This window comes from Ambystoma mexicanum, chromosome 1p, assembly GCF_040938575.1.
Source record: "Ambystoma mexicanum isolate Mex_15411 chromosome 1p, UKY_AmexF1_1, whole genome shotgun sequence".
Classification (NCBI taxonomy): Eukaryota; Metazoa; Chordata; class Amphibia; order Caudata; family Ambystomatidae; genus Ambystoma; species Ambystoma mexicanum.
The window spans coordinates 469,684,954-469,710,617 of record NC_090921.1 but is presented as its reverse complement, the minus strand read 5'-3'; the positions used below and the strand labels follow the sequence as shown (position 1 = coordinate 469,710,617).

Below are 25,664 nucleotides of genomic sequence, written 5' to 3'. Positions count from 1 at the left end.
TGCGCTATGCTTACTAAATAGGCCAGGACATGTGACTGAACACCAAGGGAGCAGGTGGGCGCTACGGCACCAGTCCCCAGCCATCTCACGCAGCCATCCAGGGTGCCCACTTCAGTCTGAAGGGGAGGGCCTTGAATTGGTAGTGCCTTCCCTGTACTACGAAGCGCAGGAACTTCCAATGCTTCCCGTGAATGGGGACGTCAAGAAGTCTTCCTCCAGTTGACCGAGCAAGTGCTGGAACGTGACCATCCTGAATTTGTGGGACTTTAGGTATTTGTTAAGACGCTACAGATCTAGAATGAGCTTCCAGCCCCCGGTCTTTACCAAGAAGTATCTGGAGTAAAGTCCTGAACCCCCCCCCGGAGAAACTTTGGAACCAGCTCTATCGTCCTTTTTCTTATCATGGCCTGTACTTCCTACAGGAGCTGAGGGATGTGCTGCTCCTGCCGGGCCACTGGAGGTATCCGTGGACAATTCTGCTGGAACTCTAGAGTCTCTGTGGGCATCCAGCACCCATCAGTTGGTGGAGATCTTCTTCCACTCGCTGACGCCTGTCGTCCTGGCTGATTCAATCTTGCTTCAGGTCCTGCGTGAAGCCTTCTGAGCAACAATGACATCTGCCACCTCCACCGAAAACATTTGAACGGCCTGGTCGTGGACCGGGAAGGTTGACAGTACTAAGAGGACCCTCTGCCGAAACATTGACGATCTGCCAGACTTCAGGGGCAGTGAAGTGTCCAGGGCATGGGCCGCCTCCGTGTCAGTCTTAATGGCCTGCAATGACGCATCGACGGCCTTCCCAAAAGAGGTTGTCTCCATCAGAGGGCATGTCCAGCACCCTCGTCTGGACCTCTTTTCAGAAGTTGGTGGCTTTCAGCCAGCCACGACAGAGACAGACACCGTTCCCCCATCTGACGGAACCTTGTGTCTGCAACGTCCAGGGTCACTGATGGCATGGTCCGATGCCACCTCCCCCTGGAGGATGGAAAGTGCCTCAACACGCTTGTCGTCGGGTAAGAACTCCAGAAGCCGGGCCATCTTATACCACAGCTACATGTCATACCTGGTCAGGATTGCAAGTGGGTTTGCCGCCTTGACTGTTGATGCAGCCGAGTAGATAACCTTTCTTCCTATGGCATCTAACGTCTTTCCCTCGCTATCCAGAGCAACGGAGGATGAAGACTAGGGATTAGACTACTACTTTCTCGCTGCCGCCAAAACCACGGAGTCTGGGGAAGGCTGCGAACGTAGACACTTGGGTGCAGACTCAGGCACCCGGTACTTTTTCTCCAGCCTATCCCTCTTGGCCAGGGCAGGATTTCTCATCAAAGAAAGGCCCTCCTCCCACAGGACGTCCAGGAGAGGCACCGCCAAGATGGTCTCCATCTTGGTCTTGCGCCGTTAGTATAGGAAACCTTCTTTCTTGCTCTCTTCTGGAGTCAGTTGGGAGAGTTTGGACACTCTGGCAACCATGGCATGGAAAGCCTGCACCTCGTCCGGGGGAAAAGTCCTTAGCTGCGGCGAATCGTCCGCCCTGGCCATGTCGTCATTGGCAGTTGCAATGTCTGTCTCTGTGTCCCTCCCAGTGAACCTGGGGAGGTGGGGACGTGTGGAGGTTGATGCAGCAGCGTAGGGTGCCGCTTCATGTTTTTCTGAATCTCCGACACCAGGGTGTGCAGTGTTGAAAGAATGTTCAGCGATACCTCCCTCAGAGGGGTAGGGTGGTAGGCCTACGGTGCCCCGCGCCGCTGTCTGCATTTCCACCGTCGCCGACTGTCCCCCTCAGCGTTTCCACCGTCTGCGTCCATCACGTTCTTCTGGATCGTGTGTATGGACACCTGGTCCTGCTTGTCCAAGGAAGAAATATCCGTGTCCTGGAGCACGGTTGAGGCCCCCCTCACCACTCCATTTTTGCATCATGGAGGTTTCGGTCTCAGGCTTAAGGATGGCATCTCTTCTCTGGTGTCCTCTCCACTGGCTTGGCCGAGGCCTCCCACCTCAGGGGTAGAGATACTCTGGCCACTGCTGGGGTTACCTTGACTATGCCAGCCCCCTTGGCCTTTGATAGTCAACTTCACCTGGGCCAGGTCGGTTGCCTTTTCCTGCGCCTTAGTCCTCAGGCTATTCCCGCATTCTTAGCCGGGTTAGCTGATTTCCTCTTCGTGGAGGAGCTGGAGCGATGGAGGCAGATGGTGAAGATGAGCGCGCCTTGCCCATCACGGAACCCGCTCGCCCGTGGCGACTCTGCCTGAAACTGACTTGCGATGCTTGGCCTTGTCTTGGGCACCCACGGATGGAGCGCCCTGAAAGAACTTAGAAGCCCGCTCTTCGGACCGGCCGGTCCTGGGTGAGGCATGCCCCTGCTTGCCGCATGGGGCAGAGCCTTGGCACTGAGCCACACCCTCCATCCTGTGACAATCATCCTGTGACAATCCTTCACGGTTCGCTTGGAGAAACGGAGGCAGATTTCACAACTCGCTTCCCTGTGATCTGGATGGAGACAGTAGAGGCACTGGGGGGTGTTTGTCCTCTCCAAACACATTCTGCAGTCCGCAGCTGGAGCAGAGCTTGAAAAGGGTGCTTCCCTTTTTCTTCTCTTCCGACATGGTCCAGAGTGCAGAGTAGGCCCGACGGCCTTCTGGAATCTTTGATGAAACCTGGCCGATTTTCGCCCTTGAGGGGTGTTGAAATTCACTGACAAACGGACCCCCCGCTTGTCGGCCGAAGGAGCGACAGAGCACACAGGCTCTGTTTGACAAAAATAGAACTTTTTATAGAAAAAAATTGCCAAAACGTAGAATAGCTCACAGAGCAAAACATGACTCCCAACACTTGAAAGTGCGGTAAAAATCTGAAGATGGCTGCCAGAGGAGGGGCTTAGCGAGAGGGCAGTCATTGGCTGGGGGGCAGCACGACCCAGAGCTCAGCGATTGGTTTAGAGGAGAAATACAGTTTGTAAGTGAAAGTGAAACTTTTTTCTTTTACCGAGATTCCCGGCCCGACAACTGGGAATATTCATGAGCATGTGAATCCATGCCAGACCCCATGCTGGAGAACTGTGTCCTGCTGTATCAGTATTCAGATTTGCAGCACCTGTTCTACCAATGGTACAGAGCAGGTTATGAGGTCATAGTTGCCCATTGGACATCTGCAGTGACAGCCAAGTTGTTGTGCAGTAGTTGAATTTCAGATATGCACCCCTGCACCAGAACTATGATGATAATAAGTAAACCATGATGGTGGCAGGATAATCGCTAAAATAAAAGTTATGCCAGAGTCCAGGCATAGTGTATGGCACTACTTATGATCATGACCGCCCCATCCCAATTGAAATTGCATATGTGTTAGCTCTACTGTCTAAGTTGGTGTATTCTGGTCAGCTGGGTGTAGCTTGCCAAATGGCAGGACAGGAACCTGGAGGACTGGGCCTCCTCTTTGATCTCTGTGTGAGGGCAGGTAACACCCACCAGCTGACACAGCCGCACAGCAGGCGGCTCCACTGGGCCCAGACATCAAAGAAAGCACACCCATCCAAAAGGAGAAGCCTCACACCAGGGTGCTGCATCTCTAAATGCCTTTTTTGCAAGTGAAAAGAGAAGGGGAGGGTTAATGATAGGCAGGCGTGCTCTGATCAATGAAAGGAGACGTCCACCATTTTGTTTCTCTCCGTCTCTCATTCCTGTCCCCTCCACCACCTCTAGAGAAAAGCACATTGGGGGCGACATCAGAAGGGCAAAGTAAACTCTGTTCAAGAACAGGGATTGGACCACTAAAGCAAGCTAGATTTAGTCCAATGACCTGGTGACTTGTGCCTTTAAAGTAAGGGTCTTCCACTCGTTCAACAGATGTTCTCAGATCCTCCAAGGCCGTTGTTTAGAGTTGAAGAACTCACTGGACTTCCTTTGGGAAAATTGTACTTTCCAGAGCACTCAGCCTGAGGTGAATAAGGAGCCTAATCAAGGCAGAAGGAAGATCAGTCCCCTACCCACACTCCCAGGGTAAATTGGGAGTGACCTGTGCTGTGGACTACTAGAACCTACCACTCTACACTGGAATCTCCTACAGTTGGGACAGCAGACCCTGAATGGAACCATACTGTCCTCGAGTCCCACTGAGTGGGCCTCACAGCTACCGGAGGGCCAGACCAGCTGAAGCTCCCTGTTCTACTGCACCCACTCAGTTGCTCCATGTTCACGGCACCTTGAACGAGAAGGAAGGCGCCAACTTCGGCACTCCTCCACTGATACAAACTATTGCTCTCCCTTCAAGTCAGCGCCACACTACATCGTGCCCTAGCTAAGTTGTCACTTGCTGGGCCCAAATCGAGTGCACAACCCCGGGATCCAAATCTCTAGTGAGTTGCACATAGACTGACCAGAGGTTACAACCACAGCTCGAACCCAGCTAGCCTTTGAACATCCGCCTCATCAACCTGCACACTGACGCACCCAAGATCACTACTACAGCAACTGTCGCAGCCGATTCAAACTGCTGGAGCATCACTCATCGACCCACCCCAGCAACTAAAGGCCAACTTTGCCTGGCCCAACATAGTACGGATTCTGGGACCACCCCAACCTGCACCTTTGAGAGCCCACCCTTGTGCCACACAGAGCAACCACATCACCCCTACTTGACATCCACTTGCTGCTTGGGCCTAATCAATCCAATGTGCCTGAAATGCGTTTGATCCGCTCGCATCAACGTTCGACAGCTACCATTCCAGTGGTCTAAACATACAAGTGAATGGGAGGATTCGGTGATAGTTAGTGCAAAGACTAGCAACTTCCCTTAAGTTGTGGACAAAGGAACACCTGATTGGGAGGACTGGGGGGAGGTTTTGTCAATCCACCCACACATACAACAAAACAGAAGAGTGGCTCGAACAGTGTGATGTGGGGATATACGACACAGGATCTCTAAGACTGGAGGAATCACAAGTTACCTCCTCGATAAGAGCATGGATTTTGAGCTACATACAGAGATCTGTAAACTAGCCAGGAAAAAGTAAAAGGGCCAGTGCCTCTCCCAAGAGGTACAGTTTAGAACTTTTGTCCTCACAATGTCACCACTGGTATTAAGCACATGGAGCACCTTCGGGCCTCGCCTACCCCTGGTAGAGTGTTGAGTGTGGCACGTAACAAAACTCAATGTTAGGAAGAATTCTCATTTCTGTGCTAATTCCCTTGAACCTAAGAGACCCCCATCTCTTTTGCTGGACTTTAGGACTTTTTAATTTTAACCCTGGAGCGAGCGAGAGCTTTTTCTCACCAATGTGGATTATGTGTTTCCACTGTTTCTGGAGTCTGACAAACTCAATAGGCATCTACTTTTGAATGGTGACACACGGCACCTTCAATTTCTCATAAGGTTTAAATACCTTTTCTTGTGTGAACTACAGTTCCCAAGAATAGTAAAGTGAAATTGACTTTACTTACCTTTTCTATTTGTAGGTCCAGCACACCCCATTTTATGTGGAGTGCTCAGGGTGGACCTAGTTCCCCTTATCCTACATTCTCATTTAACATTTTTTGTTTCCCCTCACTACTTTAAATGGCTGTTGGCAGTGGTTTAATGTTCCTCCCTTTGTGCTTTTCTACCGCAGGCTGAATCCTCAGCTGCAGTATAGCACCCATGGGTGACCATTTCGTCAAAATGGCCCTGGTTGTCTTTTTTTCGCCATTTTCTGTTTGTGAGGTCTTTGTGGAGTTTTACTTTGTGCGTTGAGCAAAGTGTAAGCCCTTTGGTCATTTTGCCTTTGGCGGGCTTCAGCCCTGAAGCCTGCCTCTGGCTCCAGTGTGTCTGGAAAGGCAGGATGTGAGGGAGGTTCCAAACCTCCCCTGTCCTTAGGAGTGCCTGAATGCAACCAGTCCCGATTGGCTGTCCTTTTAGGACAGCCGTCTTGCAGTGATAGGCTGTGCATGAATGGGAGAAACCTGCTTAACAGGCAACAGTTTTGGGACTAGAGGCAGAGTCGACCACTGGGAGAAATACCCGAAGAAACTGAACAATTGAACCTTTTTCAAATTAGACAGAGAAGCTCTGGAAGGGATGACTTCTTCCCTTGGGTTAGTGGGACCAATTAACCCAGAGACAAACTGCCCTGGACCACCTTCCCTGACTGGCTGTACTTCTTCGCAGCTGCAAGAACCGAGTGTAGAAATCCATAGTAGAGTGCAACGTCTCAAATCCATCCAGAAGCCCCAGGAGTCTGTAGAAGCAGGATGACCAAAGCTGGAGTCCCCTCATCAGAGTCCAGGACCCAAGGAGTGACTGAAGCCCAACCGGTATCCGGAATCCGCGATGGTGCTGTTTACTAAGTGCTGAAACCTCAAAGTGCTGCTGAACTGAAAAGAGCCTGTAGCTGCCACCGCAGGAGTCCTTCAGACATCCTCCCTCTTGACCCCCAACTGAGACTCAGGAACCCAGGGTCTGCATCGCTGCAACAGGACAGCATCCAGCTGGACCACTCTTCTACTTACCTCACTATCTTTCAGCTGTGCTTTTCTCAATTGGGAATCGCATTAGCTTACCTTTAGAGTTGATTCCAACTCTCTTTGCACAGGTTTAACAGCTTGTGACCCTACACATTATTTCTAGAAACTCCAAATTTGTGCAAGACTTTTTATATAAGAAGTGCCTTCGCTCCATAGACTGTTCCAAATTGACTTTGGCTGTCCTGGCTCCATGCAGTCTCTTCTAGCCCATTGAATTTGATATTGTTTGTCCCTAATAGATGGTAACTTGTTTAGACTTATTGGTGGGAAAGGCTTGTCTAGATTTCATTGGAAGATTTAAGTGTCCTCACATATACTGGGAACCTGTTTAACCTTTGTCCTTCCTTAAACCTTTCCTTTCTACAACCTCAGATTCTGCCAACTAGTGTGATGCCATTACTGTCCTGGTGATTGAAATCACCTCTAGGTGTATGAAGCATATCCAAATATTATCCACTAACTTGTTCTGATTCTGAAAAGTATTTTTTTAAAGTATATTCACATTGTTACACAAATTGCCTTTTTAAAGAACGCAGATTTAAAACGGGATGTTAAATATTTATTTACAAATGAAACCTTGTGTGTTACTTGCATTGATGAATTTCATTGCTACAGCTCTACAGCTCAGATTGACCCCTTTTGAGATAGGCGTGGCTGCTCAGTCACACTACCAACTTGTGTAGTACAGACCTATACCAAAAGGTGGGTTTCCTAATACCAACCAGATAAGTGTTGTGTAGTCGCACACAGTGTGACTACTTCAATTCTTACCCAACACTCAACCACTACCAGTTCGGTGAGCTGACAAATCCATCGCCAGGTCAAGGGGTCTATTATGCAGAAGTAAATCACATCTTTTTACAAAGTTTCTCCCAGCCGATGGGACTAGTCACTCGAAAACATCCTCTGACGAACAGACCGTCGAACAAAGTCCAAGGATAGAGCATCACAAGCAACACGGGAACAAGAGTGATTGGTCCTGATCCACTAGAAGCAACGGGGGTTATGGCTCTGATTCTGAGAAATACACCTCGAACAAGAGACAGTGTTTGAAGTTCTACCCGTGGGGTGCATGCACACTAAGAAATAAAAACTAACTTGGACCCCAAAGGGGTCAACGGTAAACAGATGGAGAACTCCTGTCATTTCCTGGTGAAGGAGAGCACAGGGAATATGTGGGTGTTGCCCCACACGTGCCCAAGCTGCTGCGTTTTCTTTCCCGAGTTAGCGCTGTAGCAGGCTGTTGCCCCATTATCCCTACACGATTGAGGAATTGGATGGGATATATGAGTAACACCAAAAATGCGAGAGGGAAAAGTATGGACAGAAAACGTGTGTGATGGAAGTATAGAGCACAGTTTAGAGACAAGATATGCATCTACGTACCTCAAACCAAAGATTTAAATATATTTTTCAAAAAATGATCAACACAAGTACAGACCACCTTGAATGCAATAGCGGTTTATTAATCATATTTTATTGATGACAAACCGGTTTAAAACGAATGGAGACAAAATAAAAAATAAAAAAAAAGTAACAGTGCTAGCACGGATGTTAGTGGAACAATAAAACCTAGAAAAACTGCTATGAGGAAAAAATAAAAAAGCACTAAGCAGAGCCAAGCATTCCAACCAGTGAAAATAAAGGTGAGGTGATTTGATTTACCCAATGATTTGCTTTGCACAAAGGGTTTTTCATCGTGAACCTATGTCAAAATTCCACATATGCAACTGCTCAGCCTACCCAAAAAACAAAAACTAAAATTAAAAAAAGCCCTTCGGCAATGTTAATAAATAAAAGTCCAGGTTGCAGGAAGTAAAGCCTGTGTTCCATTCTTTCGTCAGTTTACGAAATCTAAGCTTTGCAGAAGGATTCAAGATGGAGAACAAGTATAGTTTTAGAAACTATTTTATTTCTGTAAATCTTGGATATGATAACTTAGTTGTAGGACTGAAAAAAAGTTTAATCATTACGAGTTCTATTTTCATGTGTGGTGCTCAACCCAAGACCTATAGGCATAAAGTATGCATACCTTTAGCAGTTGTACAACTCAAAGAAGTGGACATTCAGGTAATTGCCGCTGAATGCATTAATTCTAAAAGTGTGCCAAACATTTATTGTAGGGTGAAAGTGGATGTCAAAGATGTTTTCATTTAAAAAACGCTAGTCTAGTCATTTCATTATTGTGCAGTGATGTAGGGCATATATTTGGTGTTACGCCAACGCCACAAATAAAGTGATCTACTGGGAGCCCTCTGGTGTATAAAACTAAAGTGAAACCTTTCTAAAATGCCTATACCTAGCAACTTTTACTCAATTGAACTGAACCCAATTATTGATAGATTTGTTTTTCTTTTAGGGTCTGCTAAAAAGGGTCAATAGAAATGTTCTGGTATGCATGCAATGGTGGAAAATCTAAAATAGTCCGTAGACGAAGTAATACATTGCTTTCAATGTTTCATTTTGACTTCTATTCTTACGGTTCTTAGAACCATAAGTAGTAGCATTTTAAAAAGCTGAAGTTTGTCCCCCTGTGCTCTGCTGTAAGTTCAAGTTGCACCTTAAGAATCTCCTCTTACAAACCAGTACTGATGACAAAGCTGCATCCCGTACCTGAATGAAGTCCCTGTTTTACTGTGCCGGTTACCTGGGACTCATTCATCTTTCCGATTTAGACCATTGAACTAGAAGCTGTGCAAAAGCCCCAAATCATTCTCTTCATTGTACTCAGCTGCCAAAGTTGTCCTTATCAACAGCCAGCGTTTCTCATATTCAACCTGCTTCAGAAATGTGTAGAATCATTACTTCCATACCAATATAATCCGCAGTTTCCACAACTTCTTCCCAATTCCCAGGGGTTATTAATGCAGGCTTGCGTGCACGTTTTCGCTCAGGGCTGAATGGCGCAGAACACCACCTCCATTTCAAAGCATACTGTACTTTATGAAAATAAGGTTTTCACATAATTCCGACAGTAGCTCATTACAGCAAACAACAAACCCTCCCTCTTGGAGGAGTATTCAAGCTCCAGTCGATTATTCCTGATATTCTCCATTTTAGGGAGATGAGATTAATCAAAAAGTCATTGCTGCAAACTTTGAATTACAGTGAACATTCTCTGCAATGTTGGTAATCTAAGTTTAAAAGATTTCTGAACAAGGATCTCTCAGATCCTTTGTCAACTCATGAGATGCAACCTACTTCTAAAACTCCTGTCATCCTTTGCATTGTAAAATTGGTTCAAACCAATTTACAGTGAACAACCCATATGGTGTGCGGGCAGCGCAATGGCATTTTGACATGAAGGCAACAAGGTCACCTCCAAACAAAACCTACATCTCAAAGTTGAGCTCTTGACACCATGGGGCCATTTGTGGTATGTTCAGAGCATACTTGGTTGTCTTGAGATTTTCTGCTCCTCTACAGCAAACAATGCGCTGCTATACTCTGCTATTACGCAAGAGAACACCTCTGAGATTAAGATTTTCTTCTCCTGCTCTGATAAACGTACACCCTTCACAACGAAGAGAACAACAGAGTGGTTATCTGTGAAGGCTGTTCTCTCTAGCGTACTTTATTTGGGTTGGGGAGCAGTGTCTCAGCTGACCAATCAATTCTGTTGGGGTGATTTGATGGTAGCATTTTTGCTGATGCGCACAATCTGGTCCCGTCTTTCCCAATGAAGTGCAGACCAGTCCTCCGGTTTCCTCTTCTCTTCTGTCTTTCGCCTTGTCTCAGTGTGCCAGCATTGGTCTCTCGATCTCCGTGTCTCTCTCTCGATTGATTGTTTTCTCTCGTCGTCCTCTTTCTCTCCTGTTGCTCTCACACAGTGGTGCTTCAGTTTTAGCAGTGGAAAACAGGTATCCATTTTATTTTATTTTTTATTACCCAGAATAAAATGCGGATGAACTAAGCTCCACACAAGCTTAGCTCGTCTTCCTCATCCTATGTAAAAAGAAAAAAAAAATGCATGAATGTAAATATTTTAATATCCCCATCTTAAGTCAGACATGCATGCAATTTTAACAGCAGAAGGTAACTTGGTTATTTTTATTAGTTTTAAAAACTGCATTTTCTTATAATTGAACTATCTAGAGCAGTGTACGTTTGGTAAATGAATAGCAATGTGTATTTTGTTGATCACACCCCTAAACACTATTCAAAACTACTTCGAATTGTCAAGTTTATGAAAAACAAACATAGCCAAGATTTTCCAAACCCACTTCTTAAATAAACAAAGAACACTTAAAAATATGCCTTTTTAATGAAAGGTATTATCTAACCACACACTAGATGCTCTCGGAAGTCTGTATTGTCTGCAGTGACAGATTCACATGTTCACACAAACAGACCCCAAAAGGTTCTGACATCTTTCTGTTTGCATGAATATTTGCAAGCGGTTTGCATGTAACATTCTGCTAATTTTAAGACAGAAATAACTTTTAAACTAAATGAACAGCAAACCCCCATCACTTAAAACGTAGTTAAATGAATACTCAAATAATACACATAGTAATACAAATATTCAGCCATACAGGGTCTCAAAAACGAATGGCCAAGATGGGCACAGCAATCCCCAAAGATAGAAACAGACTGCAGGTGCACGCATACCATACCACTGATCAAGTGAAATTCAGATTATATAAAAGTGATGGCTAAAACAATAGTATGAGTATCCACCTGGAGCTGTACTTGTGTATCCGCCCGTGCACCAACAATGAATCAAAAACATCAATTTGGCATTTCATTGTCCCAAAGCAGCAAATGGTTGAACTCCGAGTGACATAGAAGGAATAGAATTAGTAGGCTCAGTCAGCAGTTTCTAAAATGCACTGCCAACTCAGGTTTCGGCTGTCTGTTGGCCATAGATTCAACAGTGTCTCAGTGACAAAACCCGTTACTTGGGTTGAGAAAAATGTATGCAATATGTTACTTAACTCCTGTTTTTCTGGCATGGTTATTTTTGATAGATTCACATGCTGTATAAATATTCCAGTTATTAGGCAGGGAATCCTCTGTAACTTTCCCTCTAGTTTTCTATGGAACACCATTCTTTTTGCTCAGTTTTTGATCCTGCTCTATTTGAAGTGAAGTAAAGTCTTCAGCTTCACTTGCCTGTTGCTCATTTGTTATGGGGAAACTGATCAGTCCTTCCCTTTTGAATTCTTTTATTTTTACATTGCACACAGCACCTTACACTGTAGAGCTACGGGGATACTTTTTTTGATCACCCTGGCTTTTTACACATTGGATGTTTGGTTACTTTTATATGCGCCTAAAGCCAAGCCGATTGTAGCAGCTTATTTTTTTATTATATAGCGCATAGACAAAGGCCAGTTGACATGGAAGCGCCAAGACGAGACACGCATGCATGAAAATCATCACACAAGCTAGCGATGATGAGACCAAAGTCATACAAAGTAGAATAACGTTTTTAAAGTCATATTTGGGATTCGTAGGCACAAATCTACACAGGATCCTAGGAATTAGTCCAGAATAACTCAAGTTTAGTGGATTATATAGTACACAGATTTATACATTTCTCAAAAACAACCGTAGGTTACTTTAGCCGCACCCAGCAAGGTTGCACTCATAAGCCAAGGAGCACTAGTTATTAATATGCACTTTGCGGAGGGCAGTGTGTGTGTTCCCAGTCCACATTATTGGTGCTAGTCTTCTACTGGGGCAGATGTGAAACCAGTAGTTGTCCCCGATTGGCTTTTTCAATGGTGCAGATCCTTACCATTGATGGCATTGGACTTGCCTCCATCTCAGGTTTCGGATAAAAGGATAATTCCTGCAGTCATTCTTCAGATCTATGTTGGACCCAAGAATCCTAAGAATAGCAGCCTGTTGACCAGAGGACGAATACTGCAGTGGCCCAGCAACCTCTCCAGTGAGCGGCCCGGTGAAACCCTGCTCCTCTGCCTGATCTCCAAAGACCCTTGTTGGTGCTTCAGCCCTTGCACTATTGGGACCAACTATTCTTGGTGCTGTCGAAGATCCAGCCCCTCAGAGCCTTCGGAAGTGTGCCTGAACTGCCTGGTGGACTGTCCAACTCCCTTGTGTGCTACCTCCCCAGAACAGTCGCTTTGCCGCGTTCAAACCCGGCACTTTGGTGGTCGTCAGCTGGTGCCACAAGTGGCCTTCTCGCCGAGTTCCAGCTTTTGACCTTCAAGGAAACCTGTCCAGGAGCAGCTTCCGTGACAGAGACTGGAAGGCTGTCTGCCATCAGCCTGCAAATTGTGATCGTCGCTGGAACCCTCCTTCCTCCATCCCGTGTAGTAGCCTGAAGAGGTAATCGGTGAAATCTGAAAATCTTTGTCGACGGGGATTGCATCTTGCAGTTGCACCAAACCGCAAGAATCCACAAACGTGCAAGCCCCTTGAGCAAAGGACGGAAGACCTTGCTCCCAGCAAGCCAGTCAACCCATCATGATCCCTGGGAAAATCAGAGTCCCTGGGGTATTCCTCCATAGGATAACATTGGTAACCATCCCTCTGTTTCCCCATCTCCCTCTTACTCTGAACCTGGGTCGGTTATCCTGCCGCTGGGTTACTTTTGGGTCTGGAAGAAAGGCGAGAACTGACTCGTCTGCTGGCAAATTGTTACTTAACCTTTAAATAGATTGAAACTATGTAGAATCATCACCACAAGTCCATTGATTCCTATTGGATAACCCATACCTGTGAGAAACCTTGTGTTGGAACCTGTGATTTTTGAGCATCAGGCCCCATACATCTTAGGGTTGCACTTCTAAAGTCTAAGGAATTGAACTTGCGACTGGTTCTCAACATTTCAACTGCATCTGCCTTACTCATCTGTTTTACATGGAAAGTTTGATGTATAGTAAATTAACATACTGGCGATTGTATATATTTGTACGGAATATGTTACTTACCTGTAATTCTTGTTCTCCAGCATTGGTAACTTTCATGGATTAACATGCTCTTGAATATTCCCAGTCAGGCTGGGAATCCTCTAACATTAAAGCAGTTTGCCGTTACATTTTGAAACTGCTTGCTCTAATTGAGTCATTTTGGGACATGCTGCCCACAGCCAAATAGACAGGCAACCCTTTGCTCCACCCTTGGTGGCCATCTTCACATTTGGCAGCGTACGTAATGTGGCAGTAAAAACCAAGAAGAACCAGAGAGCGGTAGGAGGGATGGTTGCATGTGAATCCATGAAAGATACCTGTAATTCTTGTTCTCCAGCATTGGTCAGTAACATATTCCTTCTCCAGCATTGGATCTTTCATGGATTCACATGCTCTTGAATAAGATTATACAGCAGTACACCTTCACAACCAAAACGGGCAGAGGCACAACTCAACGGGAGTAATTAGGTCACCTGTGGAACCGTCGCCTCATGTGAAAAGGTTACAAAGCACTGCCTAGCCGACTCAGGACTCCTCCCTGGAATCCCCATCGATGCAGTAGAACCTTGTGAAGGTATGGACAGAACGCCATGTGGCCGCCCTGCAGATGTTGAGCAGGGGAACACCGGCCGCGAACGCCATAGTAGAAGCCACGTCCCTCTTAGTGTGCCGTAGGTCTTCTTGGAAGGGGCCTGTTGCCCAGACTATGGCAGTGGGAAATACACGCTGACTAGCACCTTGCAATGGAAGACTTTGAAAGGGTGCTTGTCCGCCAACAGGCCCGAAGGCAACTAACAATTATGATATGGCATCTGTAACGCGCCTATACACAAGTGTTGCAAGGCTCGACAAGGCAAGTAAGGGGGGAACAGAGGGAGGACAGAGACAACGATCTTACTAGGCCAAGTGACATTGAAATGGCTCAAGTGCAGGGGAGGGTGTAGGGGAAAGGGCAGTGCTGTACATGGGATCAAAACAAGAAGTGTGGCCAGCAGGTGGCAGGTGCAAGGGTAAGTGCAGTAGGAAGGTATTTATGAAGAGAGTTGGAGGTATTGAAGACCCAGAAGGCCGTGGACAATGCAGATGGTGTTGAACTTATCCTTGCTGCCACTGGGAGCCAATGCAGGGATTTCAGTGCTGGAGATACACGATCCCTGGGCTTGAGGTCAAGGACAAGTCTTGCAGCCCTGTTCTGGATGAGCTGCAGGGGGCGGAGAGTAGAATCAGGCAGATTTAGAAAGAGGCTGTTGCAGTAGTCCAGCCTGGAGAGAACTAGAGCTCTAGAGACAGTGAGCTTCTGGGGGAAGGAGAGGAAAGGATGAATACCTCTGAGGAGGTGAAGTTGTTAGTTTGACATCTTAGAGATGCCAGAGATGTGAGGAGAAAAGGAGTGTGTGGAGTCGAAGATGACCACGAGTTTCTTCGCCTCACAGGTGGGAGGCGGAAGACGGCCAAGGGAGGCCATCCAGAGTGACAGGAAAGGAGGGTGCAGGTGTGCTGATGAGGAGAATCTCTGTCTTACTGGCATGAAGGCAGAGATCGTTGACGGCACACCACTCCTGAAAGTTGGAGCAGAGAGCAGCAGTGAGGTGGGCGAGAGGTGCCAGGTATTTGTTGACCACTACAGGTAGAGTGAGAGAGGGGACCGGAAGGACCCAAGTTGGACCTGGGAGGGTCGATCAGAGAGGAATGAGGTCAGCCAGGCCAGCGCCTGATCGGTGATACCCAGGTTATCACAGAGACGATTGAGCAGGATGGCATGGTTGACTCAAATTCTGAACAACAGGACTTGACTCCACTTAGGATCGCAAACCCTCAAATTAAAATAAGGGTAGTATCCAGAGTTTATAAGGGCAGACCTCTTCGAGAGGATACCCCGATAATTGCTGGGAGACGTTTCATGACACTTGGAGAAAAGCAGGGCAATAGGTAATCAGGCAAACTGGTCCAAGATACCAGGACTCTGTGGCCTCTAAATCAGATAAGCCAAACCACTTGGAGACCCTTGAATGAGAAGAAAAAAATCTATTTGGATAGAATTAAAGAGAAACTTACATATTCAAGATAATCTTATTCTCAACAGGGCCAATATTTTAAGGCTCTTTCACAGTATTGGTCCACTAGCTGGAATTAATTCTAAGGATCTGCTTTTGGTAGACTTCCCCGACAAACTTAGGGAAGATATGGTGGTGTTGCACATTGCTTCAATGGAAATTAAACTACTTCTACAAGAAACAAGCCACTTGAAAATAATGGGGTTTTCATTAAAAGCAGTGACCACTCCTAACTTTGGAAGTAGCGAAGAGGTTAATTCATATGCTCGCATGCCTGCCAAGATTCGCAAAAAACAGCAATAAGCATATGACAGTGCAAAATCACCCCTCTACACAGAATTCATAAAGGCTAAAAGTGATGAAATGTGGTCCCAGAGAGTGAATGACAGCAGAAAGGACAAATGGATGACTGAAATCCCTTTAGAATAGTGATAAACAACTCAACGCCATCTAAGAACATACCCTGTGCCACCAAGGCATCACAGGCTCATAAGGCGGGGGACAATTGGGATTGGCTGGCCGGCACACACTTATGGGTTTCTGGAACACGAGAGGCTTCAAACATTTACTGGGAGAAAGGAGCATCCGCTTTGACCAATTTGATGTCTGTCTCCAGGAGACGTGGCTGCGAGTACAGCCCACCCTTGGGGGCTTTGTTTCCATCCTCAATCCGGCAACTAAAGGGGCGAAGGGTAGACCAATGGTGGGTTTATTGACTAGTTAGAGAGTTGTGGGCTAAGCGTTGTATGGGCAACATCTCATGCAGAACATCTCACCCCTAATTCAAGTCATCCTGCTAGAATACCAGAATTGTGAGGGCGATGCTGTAAGGAAGATCCTATTGTGTAATCTATATTGGACCCAGCACCAAAGTGTTTCACCAAACAGCTGCTGGAAGAGGGAGACTGCTATGATAGCCAATCATAATTTGAATATCATTATGTGGCGATCTAAATATTCACTGTTTTAATAACGCTAAGACTCTTATAGAGCGCCAAACTAGCAACTTGCAAAAACCAGAAATACAAGGTCTGCCATTCAGCAAAGAACTTAAATTGCAGAACATCTCAGTATTAAAGGGTGCCATTGCAGGGGCATATCGCCAAAACCAACATGGAAGACTGGGAAAGAATCCCATATACTGGAGTATATTTTTGCCTCTGATAATCTCCACACTAATAAAGTGGACATGGCTGTTATTGACAGCACACAGAGTGATCATAACATACTGAAGTTATGTCTCGCACTGGGTGTGAAGAAAGATCTTGTCATGGAAGTAGTTACCCTAGAATTGCATCCTGGACGCAATAGACTGAGGCTGTCCTGCGACAATGTGATTAAATTATCAAGAGACCTAAGGGATACTGGGAGGTTGGATGACTTAGACTACACAAAATCTCTAGCCATCTACAATGAGAAACCAGGTCCCGGGAGAATAAAACGTTTTGCCACAGATATACATTTGATCCTACTGTCCATGGGCGGAAAAGGGACCTAATGTGCCTAATAAGAGCCCACAAACAGAATCCCTCAATGGCATTCCATGAAGCTGTCAAGAAGGCCAATACAGCCTATAATAACTGGGTGAAAAACAGATATTTGTTAATGCAATCAAATGCAGAACACATGTTGAAGCTTGTCGCATCTAAAAATTCAAGGGAGATGTGGCAAATCTTCAATTCAATGGTTGGTCCACAACAGAGTATAATGACCAACTCAATCTCAGAGAGGGACTGGACGTATCATTTTTCTACTCTCTTTTCGAAGATGACTGAACATGCTAAGGAGGAAACAGGAATCTCTTGTCCGAGTTGGGCATTTGAAACCGAGAGGGAGGACATCCTTGCACTAATCAAAACTTCCAGCAACTCAAGAGCCGCAGGACCTGACAGCCTAACAAACTTGACACTTGAAAAGAACCCGGAGGAATGGGCAACGTTCCTATATCATTTGTTGTCTTGGTGAAATCAAGACTTAACATTCCGGCCATATAGACAACATCCATCATTGTCCCCATCTTGAAGAAGGGTGATGGGTCTGTTCCAACAAATTATAGACCTATTGCCCTTCTAGATGCTATTGGCAAACCCTTCGCAGCTCTAATTTTGAACCACCTTACTGATTTGAGCCAGGAATCTAAACATCAAGACCACTGGCAAGCAGGCTTTTAAAAAAGGTATTGGAACATTCTTGAACCCATTCTTAATTATCTTAAATTAAGAACTGCAAAAAAGAACAACACAAATGTATACTTGGCCTCAGTGGATCTAGCCCAAGCCTTTGATTCAGTTAACAGACAGAAGCTCAGGTTTAAATGAATAGATTGTGGATGCCCTGCCCACTTGCGTGAGGCAATTGGAGCACTACACTCCGATACTAGTATTCAAATAAAGCTAAATGAAAGGTGGGACCCGACAAACCCCACGAAAACAGAAGTGGGCATTAATCAAGGATGCCGCTTAGCACCAGCTATATTCAAATTGTACATTTCTGATATGGGCGATGCATTCAAGGATATTAGGTGCTTCCATCGTCCATCTCTGGAACCCCAGTCAAAAGATTGTTGTATGCCGATGTCATCCTTCTTGGCAGAACTCCAATCGGACTCCAGCACCAATTGGACGCCTTGGCTTGCTTCCCATTTAATGACCTTCGAGTAAATGCCTCTAAATCAGCAGGGAACCCAAAGCGTAAGACCTCTAAATTCAATGGTTGGTATATAAATGGTGAAAAAATTCAAGAAACAACCGAAATGCTCTACCTGGGAATATCCATCAACGTGAGCAACATCAACACACCCTGAAAAGTATGCTTAAAACGCAAAGTAAAGATACTGTCTGCCTAGGCAAGACTGATTAAATCCAGATATTGTAAATTCTCACTGACCCCTGTAATTACCTTTTACTGCATGAAGGCCGCCCCCATATTGACCTATGGGGCTGAATGCGCACTCCAGTTGAGTTGGAAGCTGTGGCAAACCCTAGAGGATCTTTTTTGGAGATCTGTACTTGGGCTTCCGAACTGTATTCCGATAGCAGTGATAAGGAAAGAACTAGGTCTGACGTCTCTGAACACCTTTGTGACCTGGAAAACGCTATCCTTCCATCGGAAAGGTCTATTGCTACTGCTTGAAAGTGGCTTTATGTTACTTGGGCAGGCACTCAAGATGGAAAGAGCAACTACTTGTGGAATGGGGCAAGAAAACCCAGACTATTAATAAGTGACTGTACGAGTATGACTAGATCGAGACACTGGAGCTGGCACTGTCGTCTAAACTCTGTTGAAAGTACTGTGTAGCACAAAGGAAACTAGGAACGATTCCTATATATTGGAGTAAGTTTCCTTCAGCAGCTCTGCGCCAGCAATTCTTAAAACTGCAACTCAACATTCTACCAACTAAGGCGATCCCTGAAGTAAGGAAACCCAAAAGGCACAAGAGACTATGCATGCAGGCTCCGTTGACACAAAATGGAATCGCTCCGCCACCTCATCATGAACCGTCAGGGCGTGGACCATATTCGACGCAACCTTTTATGCAGATAACCAACCTAACCAAGAAAGAAATTTGGTTATTATTGCTGCAAGGGACTAGGTTATCTCTGACGTTCGCCCTTTTTAGAGCTACTGTCAATCATTTATGCTAAACTTGAAGAAAAAAAGAATTTAAATTTGTTTGGATTATCTATTTATTCTATGTCATTCTTCGTTTTTTCCTTTTTTAAATATTTTTTTATTCTATTTTTTTGGTGTAGCTTTGTTTTTTATTATTTTTTATTTTATTATTTATTTATTTATTTAGGTTACACAGTAAAAGAGGAACACATATTCATGACCAAGCAAGTACATGTATATAAAATGTCCACATTACATTCAAAATTAGACAAAAGGAGAAAAGACAACAGAGGGAAAAACCTATGGTAGATTTTACAGAAGAAGAAAAAACAGTAGGACTTAAAACCATACATAACATTTAGATCAAATGGTTCCAGAACTTTGGATCCTGACAGTAAAACAGTTCATGTGGTTCCCAGACGGGATTCTACCAGCGAACCCCATCACATTCCACAATTTTCCCTGAGAGAACGAGTAACTGCCGATTAAAATCTTTCCATGTGGCATCTCCAGCCAACGGGCATTCAGATCAACACATTCAGTGTTCAGTACAAATTCAGAAAAGCATTTCATACGATCTTGTCTTGAACCATCACTATCAGTTAAAATATGTTCCAAAGTTTCGTCCTGAGCCTCATTTGTATAGAATCTAAAGCGAGGAAGGATGACAGAATCCCCTAACCTGATGTTCAATAGCATTCCTGTTTCTAGTACATTGAACCTAAATCTCATGAACTCCTGCCTCCACGATTTATCTGGAAATTTAAGTAGATCAGGTTCAGCAGTGCCCATTTTTTTGTTGGATACCAATTGGGAATAGAGTTTCTTATCCATTACAGCATTAACAGTTGTATTCCAGTCATAGTGCTGCAACAAGTTCTTTACCTTCATTGGATTTAGAATAAAAAGATCCCGTGACAACCCGACTTTGCCAAGGGCATCCAATGCCTCCCTTTCCAGGTCCTGCAGGATAATAGATATGGCAACGCCTTTGATGAGCCCCCTACTGATAATTCCATACAAATTGGAGTTTGTGCTCACCAGCAATTTTCTATATATTGATACGTCGCCACTAGATTGTACATGATCGATAAAATAGCCCCAATTCATAGCGGATAGCAGCAGCTGGTATGCATTTTGGCAGACAACAAACCATAGATCTCAAGAAACGAGCCTCATATTTAGTAATTTCCTTCCTGCACCAGAGTGGCGCAAATTCAAGCCCATAAATGAATTGAGCAACAGTTGTGTGCTTATACATATGAAGGCACGGTAGCAGGGTAAATTTCCCATACTTGTTGTCTATCTTGCGCAACTGAGCAATCAAAGGGCCAATCTTCTTATCTAAGGTTGGACTATGGCAATGCTCTTCTCATTGGTGCAACCGCAAAGGACCTAGGTAGATGCCAGGTCATAGAAAATGACGCAGTGAGGATAGTGAAGAAACTAAGGAGAGGTGAGCATATTACCTCGGCCGGAAGATCGTTACATTGGCTTATGGTAGAAGAGAGGATTAAGTTTAAGGCTATGACACTTGATCACAAGTGCCTTTTTGGAAAAGCTCCTTGCCATCTAAAAAATCATCTGGAAATTTACAACCCACAGAGACAGTTACGGTCAGAAGGTAAAAGTTTACTCACAGTATCTAAACATAAGCTCAAGACAGGTTTGGGTAGATCTTTTGTAGTATTGGCAACAGAGCAGTGGAACAGACTCCCACTGGAACTCAAGATCGGAAGGAAATCACTTAGACTTTAGAAAAATCTTGAAGACCCACCTGTTTAGACTCTTCCGTTTAGCTACAATCTGAGATCAGGAATATAGAACCAGGAGGGTTACAGTTTAGCTTCTTCGTTTTTTTGTTGTCAGTATAATTTGTCAGTATAATTTGTTGTTGCGTTTGTAAAAGCGCCCTGAAGCCTGCGGGCTGCCAGCGCTAAATAAACTGGAAAAAAAACCTGCATTTCGAGCCATCCTACGACGAGCAGCGACCTTCACTGGCTGCAAACCACTAATACACTGGGACCACTGCACAGTGCATCGCCTTCCGAAGATCGAATACTCCTGAAACTTTGGTGGACTCCTTCCGGTTTTATAGAGGCAAGATTCTGCTAATTGAACTCCCCCCATCAGAAGGATGGGTCCGCGCAGTAACGATTATTCAATGGTGCTTTGAAAAGGGCGCTAAAACCACAGAACCAAGAAGAATCCGTTGCAGAAAGCCACTCCACTCTGATGCTGCTATGAGATCCACTCCAGTGTCCCTTCTTTCGTCTGCCTGATCAAGAATCCGGTGACCAAGTCTGCTGCTGCATCACAGGAGTTTCGTTCTGCATCCTCTTCCTCATGTCCAAGGTACTGTGAGACTCTTGGGCGAACCTACCTAGAATTGCTTTGCTGCTGCTGTGTTGCTCGAGTGCTGATTTGGGTGTTTGCCCATACACATTCGCCCAGGCCCAACGGCTGTGTGCATACAGGGAGCCTTCTCTGAAGTCCCTGACCCCTTTTATCCAACAAAGTAGTATACTTACCTGCAACAAGTCTTCCTCTGTAACTCTTGACTTTCTACAGCCTGGGCTTTGCTTGTTTTGCCCACAAATCTGACACCGAGACACTCCTAACTAGCTAGGGATGGATTACTAATGCCTATGTGCAAATTAATGCACGTCTTACCTGCTCTATCTTGGTCTTGATTCATTCCTTCATTCATGAAACAGTGATTTCAAGTATTGATTGCCAAGTGCTTTTACTTAACTTGAATTGCTTTCCACTATTCTAGAAGGGAAAACAGTTTATTTTATACCTAAAATGTAATTTTCTGTGATTGTTGGTTGATTAATACTTTTGATAACCTGGGGAAACTCTCTCTCATCAGAATTTAAACTTCAGGTTTCCCATTGAGTTACAACTGCAAAAGTCCTAATGTATACATGCATAAAGTTTCTCTTACTTGAAGTGAAAAGTAAACTTAACAATTCCTAGTATGTATATTAAATAATATTTATATAACCAAGTGTCTTCTTGACTGTGTGCGCCAAGGTCTTTGTACTCTACTACATACCTTCTCCCTCCTAGACTAAGCCTGGCTGCTCAGCCATAACTACCAAACCTTTTTGGTAGAGAGGCCTAAATCGAAGAATTAGGACCCTGTACACTAAAAGGAGAGTCTTCTACAGTGCTACTACATGTGAACATTAGTAAAACTCCCCAACATGGTCAAAGTAGCGAACAGGTCAATCTGCGGATGACCCCACCTGGAGAAGAAATCGAGAACATGGCCTTTGTGAAGCTCCCATTCGTGGCAGGACTTCCCTACCTGCTGAGTGAATCTGCTATGGTATTGTTAGACCTGGCCAATGGAAGGGGATTAGTAACATGTGCATCAGCGCTGATGCCCACAGTATTTGCACCTCTGCAGAGAGGATCTGACAGTGGGTCTATCCTAGTTTTCAAATATAGAGCATAGTGGTGGTACTGCCAGTGAAAACGCTAACCACCCAGTTATGCAATTGTGGCTTGAAGCACTTAATTGCCCAGAACACAGCTCTCAGCTCCAGAACATTGATGTGTAGGGCTTTTTCCCCTCGGGCATCCACTGGCCTCTGCCATGGAATTCTCCTGTGCGAGCTCCCCACCCTTCCACAGAGGCATCCGTTTTAACTGTGACTTGATGTCTTTCTGTGGTGCCCGTTTGTTGTAATGTGAGCACCCTGAGGGAGTGTTGGCGCTATACAAATATTCTCTAGAATATGATAAATGTGCTGAAAGGTAAAAGGGGCTTCCTGAGTGAGGTTGAGAAGATGACCACACCATTGGAGGGCTTGTCGAAAGGAGGGCGGGAGGTGAATTCTGTCCTCTCAAGACCCCGATATCAGCTGTCAACGGGCATCTAGAAACTCCTGAAGTGGTCTCATTCTGAGCCTGCAGCGTGGGATCAATGGGATGCCTGAGGACATCATTCCCAAGAGGTACTTGAGAGAGCGGACTAATGCAATCGTTAGGCATGACAGATGCTGTCTGTATTCACCATCTCGTCTGAAGGCATGGCAACACACAAGAGTGTTGAGGTGTGGCCCAAGAACAGCGAGTTCAGAGCAGGATTTAAGCAAGACTTTGCAAAGTTCACTGAGAAATTGTTACTCATCAGAGTGACTAACGTACTTCCTAGTCCATAGTCCCCCTTTCCTCCATTCTGCATAGGTGGCCCTCGCGAGGGACTGGAACGGAACCTTTTTTCTACCAGAAAAAGACATTTCCCCTTTAAATGTACTGGCGCACGGGGGCGCAGGCTCCCGTAACCTCACTCACGGCGCCACACCTCAGTCCCCTTTGACGCGTCAACTGTATTAAACTTTAACAAACTCACTGGTCTTATTATAGGGGGGGGGGGTGGATGGTGGGACGTATGGAGGAAAGGCGACTATGGACTAGGAGTAGGTTAGTCACTCAGGTGAGTAACACTTAAGGAACAAATTACTTACCTGTAACTATTCTTCTCCAGCATGGGTCTGGCATGGATTCACATGCTCATGAATATTCCCCGTCAGGCTGGGAATCCTCTGTAAAAGAAAAACAGTTTCACTTACACACGGTATTTCTCCTCTAAACCAATCACTGAGCTCTGGGTCATACAGCCCACAGCCAATGACTGTCCTCTTCCTAAGCCCCTCCTCTGGCAGCCATCTTCAGATTTGGTAAGCATGTTAAGTGGCAGTATGACTAAGAAGAGCTGCAGAGGGGGCAGGGTTGGCATGTGAATCCATGACAGACCCATGCTGGAGAACACAAACAAACAGGTTGCGTAGCATTGCCTGTACTCCTCTCTGGAATCCCTGTTGCCCAGTGGTATGTTGTGATGGTGTGCGTGGACCACCATGTAGCAGCCTTGCAGATGTCCAGCAGGGGCATACCAGTCCGGAACGTCAACGTCGCAGCGATCGCTAGGGTGGAATGGGCTCTCGGACTGCCAGGCATCGCTCGGTTTCCCAACCGGTGACAGTGTAAGATGCAGCCAGAGAGCCACCTGGAGATGGAAGACCTGGACAAAGACTTCCCATGGTTCACAGGACCAAAGTTGACGAATAGTTGAGACGTCTTCCAGAAAGTTCCTTGTGCGTGCCAGCTAGAACTTCAGAGCACGAGACACATCCAGCGATTGCATAGCACTTTCGGCCTGCAACAAAGGTTTTGGAAAGAACACAGGCAACACCAAAGGTTCGTTGAGGTGGAATTCTGACGGGAACCTTTGGCACGGAAGTGGGGTGTCCGCAGCACCAGCCTTGTGTCGTGAAAAGTCAAATAAGGCTGTTTGCAGGATAGAGCCTGGATCTCACCGACCCTCCTGGCAGAGGTGATGGCCACGAGGAAAGCCGTTTTCTATGAAAGGAACGACAGGGGCCTGATGCATAAGCTCCATGAGCCTCGTCAGTACCACGTTGAGTTCCCACGCCAGGTCAGGCGCCTTCACCGGCGGGAACAATCAAAACAGTCCTTGGAGGAACTCCTTGATGAAACGGTGGGACCAAATAGATGACCGTCCTGGAGACCTGGTGTAGCTGCCAGATGCACTTCTATAGACGCGTGCGCCAGCCCCGCAATGGCCAAGGATAAGTACGGAAGAATCTGCGTGGCCGTGATCCTCAGAGGATTGATCTTCTGCATCCGGCACCACGTTGTGAAACGCTTCCACTTGTGCCTGTAGTACTTCAGAGTCTACAACGCTCTGGCCCTGGCATGGAAATCCCTGCAGTCCGCCGGAGCTCGTACCATCGGAACTCTAAGGCTGCAGGAGCCAAGCCTTTAGGTTCAGCGACCCTGGGTCGTGGTGTAGGATTGCGCCTCCTTCTCTGCCGAGGAGATCAGCAACCAGTGACAGCTTGACCGGGGTGGATGTTGACAGGCCGAGGTCTGGGTACCAAATCTGCCTCGGCCATGCGGGGCGACGAGGATCATCCTGCAACAGCACCGCTTGAGTTGATTGATGACTCGCAGCAGGAGAGCCAACGGAGGGAATACGTACAGGAACAGGACTTCCCACGGGAAGCAAAACACCCCCCCCCCCCCACCCCTATGCTCGTCGGCTGGTGGAACCTGCTGGCTAATCGTGGGCATTTGGAATTTGTTGCTGTCGCAAATAGATCGATCTGGGATCTAATCCACTTGAGGAGGTCGGTCCACTTGATCTTGTCCAAGTTCCCACTCGTGGCAGGAGCACAGCTCACTGCTGAGGGATAAGTTCTTGACTCCTGCCAAGTGAAAAGGTATGAGGAACCCCTCTTGGGGGACGGGCCAGTGCCACAAGTCTTGCGCCTCTCTGGAGAGCCCTCGGCATCTGGTGCCCCCCCTGCTTCCGGGTGTAGATCATCATGGTGGTATTGTCCGTGAAAACCCTCACCACCTTACCCTTGAGGGACGGAAGGACACGATGGCCCAGAACACTGCCCGCAGCTCCATGACATTGATGTGGAGATCCTCCGGTAGCCTCTGGCATGGAGACGTCCGGTGTGGGCTCCCCAGCCCTTCAGGGAAGCGTCCGTGGTGACCATATCCTGGTACGAGGGGCTCTGGAAACCTGTGCCCCCGTTGATGTTTGAGTGCATGCCCCACCACCTTATCGCTCG

General features: G+C 46.1%; 1 protein-coding gene across 3 annotated transcripts in view; it reads right to left on the bottom strand.

Moving 5' to 3' along the window:
* Positions 1-7,942: 7,942 nt before the first annotated feature.
* Positions 7,943-25,664, bottom strand: part of UPF1 (UPF1 RNA helicase and ATPase) — a 1,138,135-nt gene continuing 1,120,413 nt past the window's right edge. For all 3 annotated transcript variants that reach the window (XM_069649320.1, XM_069649322.1, XM_069649321.1), the window contains exon 24: positions 7,943-10,442. The gene's annotated coding sequence lies outside the window, so the exon portion shown is untranslated. The remainder of the gene's footprint in view (positions 10,443-25,664) is intronic.